Source organism: Cavia porcellus, unplaced genomic scaffold (genome assembly GCF_034190915.1).
Source record: "Cavia porcellus strain 051 isolate PalLab524CR breed Dunkin Hartley unplaced genomic scaffold, mCavPor4.1 scaffold_26, whole genome shotgun sequence".
Taxonomy (NCBI): Eukaryota; Metazoa; Chordata; class Mammalia; order Rodentia; family Caviidae; genus Cavia; species Cavia porcellus.
The window spans coordinates 20540594-20548286 of NW_026947509.1; the positions used below are offsets into that span (position 1 = coordinate 20540594).

At 44.3% G+C, this 7693-nt stretch overlaps 1 pseudogene; it reads left to right on the forward strand.

Moving 5' to 3' along the window:
* Nucleotides 1-3747: 3747 nt before the first annotated feature.
* LOC100726048 (granzyme H-like) lies at nt 3748-7072 on the forward strand (annotated as a pseudogene).
* The last annotated feature ends 621 nt before the right edge of the window (nt 7073-7693 follow it).

The following is a 7693-nucleotide window of genomic DNA, read 5'->3' on the forward strand; positions in this document are numbered from 1 at the left end:
GTCATATACATGAATACTCAAGTATTCTATTTACTCTGGAGAAGTCAATTTGTAGTTTAAAACTCCTTTGAAAAATTATTACTCGAGGTTGGTCCTCATCTTACTCTAAAAGAGAAAGAAACAGATTCCCAGGAAAAGACCAAGATGAACAAAGATAATGCAGAACTTAGGAGAGAGCCTGGACGGAGCCAGGTCCCCTAAACACCAGGCCTACTAGCAGCCTTGGTCTTCTAACTCTCACTCCATGGTGACCACCCTCAAAAGTTTTGGCTCCATATCCACAGTCTTGGACTTTGCTGCTCTATTGGTCTTCCTGAAAAACAAGTCAGCTGTCATCTGCTTAAGTGGGCTACTACAATAGGTAGGTGATTGATCCTGATGTCCAAGGGAAGGTAGGATTCATTGAATTGACCCTTGGTGTCAGTAAATGAAAGTCAATGGAAGGCCATCACAGTGGTATCCTGACTGCACCAGGTTACCGTGCTATGACAGCTGAGTTGAGATCTACCAATTTGTGGCTTCTACTATACAAGGGAAGATAGTGGAAGTTTGCATTTTGACATAGATGTGCACTGTTACCTCCACTCTCCTTGACATACTATCTAAAGTTTCTCAGCCTCTTTCTTATCTACACATGTAGTTAGTAACAGGCATTTCCCACACTGGAGTTATGTATGACATATCTACAGTAGCTGGTGTATTCTCTGAAGCAGGGTAAAAATGAATAAATATAAACTCCCATTGCTTTCACTGAGTGTTATTTTTCCTATGTTGGGAATTACCCTATCAAATAACATTTGTAAATTATTTCAGAAATTCTTTTCTTGGAGATTCTGGCAAGATGGCAGAATAATAAGCAGCAAAGTAAAAAGCCTCCCTGAGAGAAACAGCCCAGATGCTGGAATACAGCACTCTGAAGAAAACCAGAAGGAAACAAATAGATCCCCTGGATCCAGGAAGAAACTAAAGTGAAAAAAAAAGAAAGAAAAGGAAAGGAAAGGAAAGGAAAGGAAAGGAAAGGAAAGGAAAGGAAAGGAAAGGAAAGGAAAGGAGGGAAGGGAAGGGAAGGGAAGGGGAGGGGAGGGGAGCAGAGGGGAGGGGAGGGGGGAGAGGAGGGGACGGAAAGGGAGGAGAGGGGAGGGGAAGGGGAGGGGAGGGGAAAGAAGGGAAGGGGAAGGGAAGGGGAGGGGAGGGGAGGAAAGGGGAGAGGAAGGGGAAGGGAGGGGAGGGGAGGGAAGGAAAAGAAAGGAAAGGAAAGCTTCAATGGAAGGCAGAAGCCAGATGCGCTTTTACTAGAGCCAGTCATTTTGTGCAAAGCGCCCCTGGAATCCAGAGACACAGGGTCACAGTGAAGTTGATGGTAGGCAAGCCTGAAGGCCTCAGCAGGAAGACATAGTCACAAAGGGGATCAACAGACAAAAGAACTCCACTGGCTCATAGTGAGTGTGGGGGACTTAGTCCTCCTGCGGGAGTGGGCAATTGGCCAGGTGCATTTTCGAGTCAGGATGGAGAAGCCTGGAACCAGAACTGCAGCTGGCTTCAAATAGCCACTCCTAGAGCAGAGCAGATTGGTGAAAATTGCTTGGACTGAGTCCTGCCCCTGTGCACAATAGTCAAGACCGAGCTTTCCCTAAAACTATCCCTAACCAACTCCACCCACACAACACACAGTAATATAGTGAGGACTCCCAGTGTTTAACCAGCTCAGAAGGGAGTGGCCAGCCTGCCTCACCCCTGCTGATACTCCAGAATTCACCAGCAGATTGGGCAAAGCAGCAATCTCTAGACAGTATGCTTCAGATTATAACCAACACAGGATGTGCGAAGGACACCATTATCCATGTGTCTGGAATAATCAAGGAACGTGAAGAAGGAACAAAAGGCAGTCTCCAGCCTCTAACCCAGCCTCTAAGCATTACTGGCCCAGGAGAGGTAAACACAGAAGACATCTGGGGTTGCACACCTGCAGTTTCCGAATCAACAGCATCTGACATAAAGAAACAACTTCAAGAAACTATAAAAGAATTTAAAACAGAAATATTAAAATAAGTAAAGGAAGATATAAGAAAAAGAATAAAAGAAATGCTAAACACCACTCAAGAAGACAAAGATGGAAGAATAGAGGAGCATGTGAAAAGGAGGGAAACCTTTAATGAAGAATATAAAAAAACTTTAAAATACATGAAACAGATTCAAAGAGATTACCAGGAAATTAAAAACTCCATTGAAAGCTGGCAAAATTGCTTGAAAGAAACTAAAGATAGACTGTCAGACCTTAAAGACAGGTTTGCAAATTGCAATCAGAACAGGAAAGATGTCTTAAAAATAACAGGAAACCAGGAAATAACAATACAAAGCTTAGAACATGACAAGAGGATCTATAACTTAAAAATAAAAAATGAGTGAAGAAGCATGGGTAAACATAAATGAAATACAAAGGCTATTTACATAAATAATCAAAGAAAACTTTCCAAGCATAGCAAAAGGAAATGATATTCATCTAGATATATGAGGCATTACAGAACCCCAGCTAGCTATAACTTAAATACATCTACACCCAGACATATAATAATTAAGATCCCAGAAATTCAACACAAGAATAGAATATTAAAAGCAATCAGAGAAAAGAAACAGACCACCTTCAAAGGAAAACCCATCTGAATCACAATAGACTTCTCAGCACAAACCATCTAATCAAGAGCTTGGAGTAAAGTACTCAAAGCCCTCAAAGAAAATAACTTCCAACCCAGATGGATGTACCCTGAAAAACTATCTCTCAAATAATGAAGAAACAAGATGCTTCCATGACAAAGAGGAACTGGGGAAGTTCATGACCACTAAACTAACCCTACAAAAAACACTGAAGGCCATTATATATAGAGAGAGAAAAGACCATGATTTCTTGAACAAAGGCAGAAGGAGCTCACTGTATGCAGCAGACAGTAGAATAAAGGGGAACACTAGGCAAACAATGAGAGAAAAATAGCATGGCAGAGATGACACAGAGAAGGTTGGCCATAATCACTAACATGGATGGACTCAATACACTAATAAAAAGAAACACAGTCAGAGTGGATCAGGAGATAGGATCCATCACAATGCTCTATATAAGAAATATAGTTAACCTGAAAGAAGGTTAATAGACCAAAAGTCCAAGATGAGAAAGTAATACTCTATGTGACAGGGAACCAGAAAAAAATAGGGGTAGCACATCCATTAGCTGCAGATTGGTTGGGAAGGCATACACTTTTATGCAACGGAGAACTATTCAACTATAAGGAAGGAAAACCTTGAGGCTCTTGTAGGTAAATGGATACAACTTGAGATCATGCTCAGGGGTAAAAAAAAAAAATTCAGAACCACTTAGGCAAATGGTGGGCTGCCTCTCTAATCTAAAAACTAAAAGAGTTAATGGGATACAAACAAGACTGACTTGAATGAAGAGGTTCCTCAAAGAAAATACTTTGAGTAGAGAAATATTTGCCTTTCCTCTTTGGCTCTAGCCTGCTAAGTAATTGCTCACAATCGTTGCAGAATGAGAAAAGACACCAGAGCTGTTAAAAGGAGCCATGCTTGGTTCAGTTCAGACCCTGGACAGTTTCTGAGGTCTCTGCCCTTTTACTAGCTGCATGCAGCACAACCTCAACTACCTCCACATCTTGAGCTTTCTTCTTGCTGTGCCTTGTGACTCAGCCACAGAGCTGTTAGTGGTGACCCTGACATTTTCACCTAAACCAATCCGGAAAATGTTCATAAACCTCCCTAGAAAGATGCCACCCATCAAAACCAGAGGAACACACATCTAAGATATCAGCAAGGACACAGGACTTGTCCCCATTCATCGCACTGCAGGGGCTCTGTTTGCTCTGACCTGGGCAGCCTTCCTGGGAAAATGACACCACTCCTACTCCTGCTGAGCTTTCTGCTGCCCCTTGAGGCTGGAACAGGTGAGTGGCCATCCCTTCTCCAGAGATCTGAGCTCATCCCACAAAATCCTCTCTGACTTTTCTGCCAGCCTTGGTTTCGAATTTTCCTAGGTCTCAGCTAGGAGTTTTCTGAGCCCCAGATCCAATTCCAAACCCAGACTCACAAATCCAAAGCTGGCTGGAAAGGGCAGCAAAAGGAGGGTGTTCTCAGATAATTTTTTAGGTGTTAGGCTCTCCACAGGGTTTTCTGCCTTACCTGGAAAGTGAGTTGTCCTCAGAAAAACATTCAAAAACAAACTCAAGAAAATGTAAAGCAACAAAAGTAAGTTATTCAAACCTGGTACTTAAAGCCAGAACAGGCAGCTCAGACCAACAGCCTGTGGGGGAGAGGTGTCACAGGAGCCAGTTGCACTATCCAGTGCCCACCATCCCATACCCAACCCAGAAGAGACGATCAGGGTGCAGCTAGAGTCAGAGGTGGCATGATGACTGCATCCAATTTTCCATTACCTTGGCTTCACCTTAGGTCTTTGCAGCATCACTTCAAGGATCTTCTCTACCTCTGTCTTTTGAAATTTTTATGGTCCTCAACCCCACCACACTACACTGCCCCATTAAGCACTGATGAAAGGTTGATAACAGATCAGATATACAGCCTAGAACAATTCCTGAGAACACAGATTGTGTTAGATCCAGACCATCAGGATGTTGGAGAATCCAAATTCATAATCTCATAGGTAGACTGTTAGAAAATTCCACCAATCTGGAAATCATCAGAAGCTCAAAGAGATTGGAAAGACTCACTGAAAAAGCAGGAATGAAGGCAGCTTCCCAGTATCTTATGGAACTCTTCTATCACTCAGCAGACCTTATCACCTCCACATATGTGTCCAAGGTAGGAAGTAGAAGACCAGCACTATCCTGACTTTCTCAGAACAGGAACAGAGGACTTAAGGTTTAGAAAAAGTCATTCTGGCTCCAAGGCATGCAGCCCTTGGAACCTAAAATGAGTTCCTCCTGCTGGGTACAAAGCACTCCAGATCCCATCTACATCCCTCACTTTCCCCAGTCTTCTCTCTAGACCACACTGCTCTCAACCACCCCATCTTCAGATTTTCTTTCAGAGATCATCGGGGGTCGTGAGGCCAAGCCCCACTCCTATCCCTATATGGCCTTTGTCCAGCATCTGATTGAAAAGAAGAAGCACAGATGTGGTGGTGTCCTGGTATGAAAGAAATTTGTCCTGAGAGCTGCACACTGTAATGGAAGGTGAGGAGGAGCAACCAGCCCACATTTGAAAGAACCAACAGGAAACTCTATCTTCCACGGGGACTGTAGCCTTAGGAGCTCCTGGGATACTGTTCACAAACCCATAAGAGCTCATCAGAAAGTAAGAAAAGCAAAAGGATCAAAAATTCAGCTCAGTATCTGAATGTATGATAATTAACTTTATCAAGTATTCTGAGCCAAATGAATCTGAGGCTGGAAAAGTAAAAGGGAGATGAAGGAAGGGGAGAAAAGAAGGAAACTGAATGTCTTAGGCACACGTACTAATCTCTTACAGTGAATGCAGTCCTTGTGTACTGCAAACATGTAGGAATAAAAGTCCAAAAAAATGTTTCTTCCCAGTCATGGTAAGTTAGCTACTTAGTGAGATCCTGTCTCAAAAATAAAAATAAATTAAAAAGCACTTGGGAGCTGTAGCTCAGAGAAAGGAACAGGGTTCCAAATGCCTTAAAGAAGGAAAGAAGACTTTTAAAATCAAAGGTGGAGAAATAGAAGAGGTAAGTTTTAGAGTCAGACAGTGACAGTACAGAACAATGACACAGGTGACAAGACATAGCAACCACACTGCCAAGCACAGCAGGTGCAGCCTGCCCTGCACAGCTCTTCTGTTATTTCACAACCTAAACCCATGCTCCTCTCTGTGCAGCTCAATAAATGTCATCCTTGGGGCCCACAACATCAAGAAACAAGAGAAGACCCAGCAGGTCATCCGTGTGAAAAGAGCCATCCCACACCCAGACTATGTTCCTGGAAGGTTCTCCAATGACATCATGCTGCTGGAGGTGAGGCAAACCTTCCTGCTGATCTTTCTGTTCTCATACAGGGTTGTCGCTCCCAGTGGAAATCTGCTCTTTTCCTCCTTGCCCTCTCATGGCCATCCCAATGTGTAGGTCCAGGGTCTATGGGGTCTATACCACAGGCTTATCTGGACTCTCTTGCTTATTCCCCATTAGCTGGAGAGAAAGGCCAAACAGACTAAAGCTGTGCAGCCCCTCAGACTGCATGAGGCAATGAGCCAGGTGAACCCAGGTGACACATGCCTTGTGGCAGGCTGGGGGAAAACCACCCCATCGAATGATTCATTGCCAACTACACTGCAAGAGGTGGATCTGACAGTACAAGATGAACAAGAATGCAAATCTGCCATCCATGCCTACTCTGCTCTCACTGAGATTTGTGTGGGAGACCCAAAGGAAATGAAGATCTGTTCTGAGGGGAGGTTTCCACTGCCTATAGAGACAGAACCAGGGAAAGAGAAACTTCATGGGAAGATAACAGTGGCCATATCCCATGCTCTGGTCCAGAGCTTGACAGCCTAGGTTCCCCAGCAATTCAGTGTTTAATCCATTCCCTTGGTGGATAGGAGTAGAAGTGGGGGAAACAGCAGTTAACCAAATTCTGTGTAATCACCTAGTATCTCTAGGGTTGCACAGAAAGATTCAGATAGGTTAAAACTGGAAAGTCAGAGTTAGGTTAAAGCCACTGGTCTGAAGGAGGCAACCAGGCCTGCCCTGCCCTCATCTCATAATCACAGCCCCCTGACAGAGGTTCAAAGACCATCACCAGGAAGAGGCCTATTCCATATTTTCCTTCTTGTCCACAGGGTGATTCTGGGACTCCCCTTGTGTGTAACAACATGATCCAAGGCATTTTGTCCAATGGAGCAAAGGACGAGACACCCCCAGTATTCTTCATGAAGGTGTCCCACTACCTGCCCTGGATAAAGAAGACCATGGGGCACTTCTAACAGCAGACATAAAATTGGCCTCCTCTGTGCTTCATCATCTTTACTGAGGCAGAGGAAGCCTCCTGTGAGCACGAGCCACTGTGCAGTGACAATAAATGGATTTAAAGAATGACTGTGACTGAAGTCCTATTTATCCCCTGAACCCTGTTGAGCATGAAGCTGCACTGCTGGCCATTCTGGCTGTGGCTTCTTCTTTTCTCCCCACTCTCCCTATTCCCTTAAGTCCATCCCATACATTTTCTTATTGATTACTCCAGCACATTTTGCTTAATCCTCAGCTCTCTAGTATCTTTAGCATTAGGAGGTGTCATCTCACATACAGTCCCATGTCCTTATACTTCAACTTCCAAATATAAATCTCTGTGCTTTAGGAATGCCTTACCATCTCTGCGCCAGCAACAATTTGGCAGAGAATACAGTTGGGATGTGAAGAGGGGTAACTGTAGAGACCCAGGAGGCCCAGGGTACTCAATTTCCTGTTTTGAGAACTGCTCTTCCCAGTGGGTCAGGTTTTTCCTGTTTAGGAGGTTGAGATGGCCCTCAGGACAACTCAGGCCCATTTCCTGTCCTGCCCTGGGCCAGCATGAAATTCAGTCCACCTCGAGGCTCGCTGCCTGTCCTTTGCACACCAGCCCCTGTCTCCACCTGAGTTCCTCTGACCACCAGCTCCTTTCCTTTCCAGCTCCTGCAAGTTCCCAACTCTGTGTGATTCCCCTGTATCAGACAGTTCCAG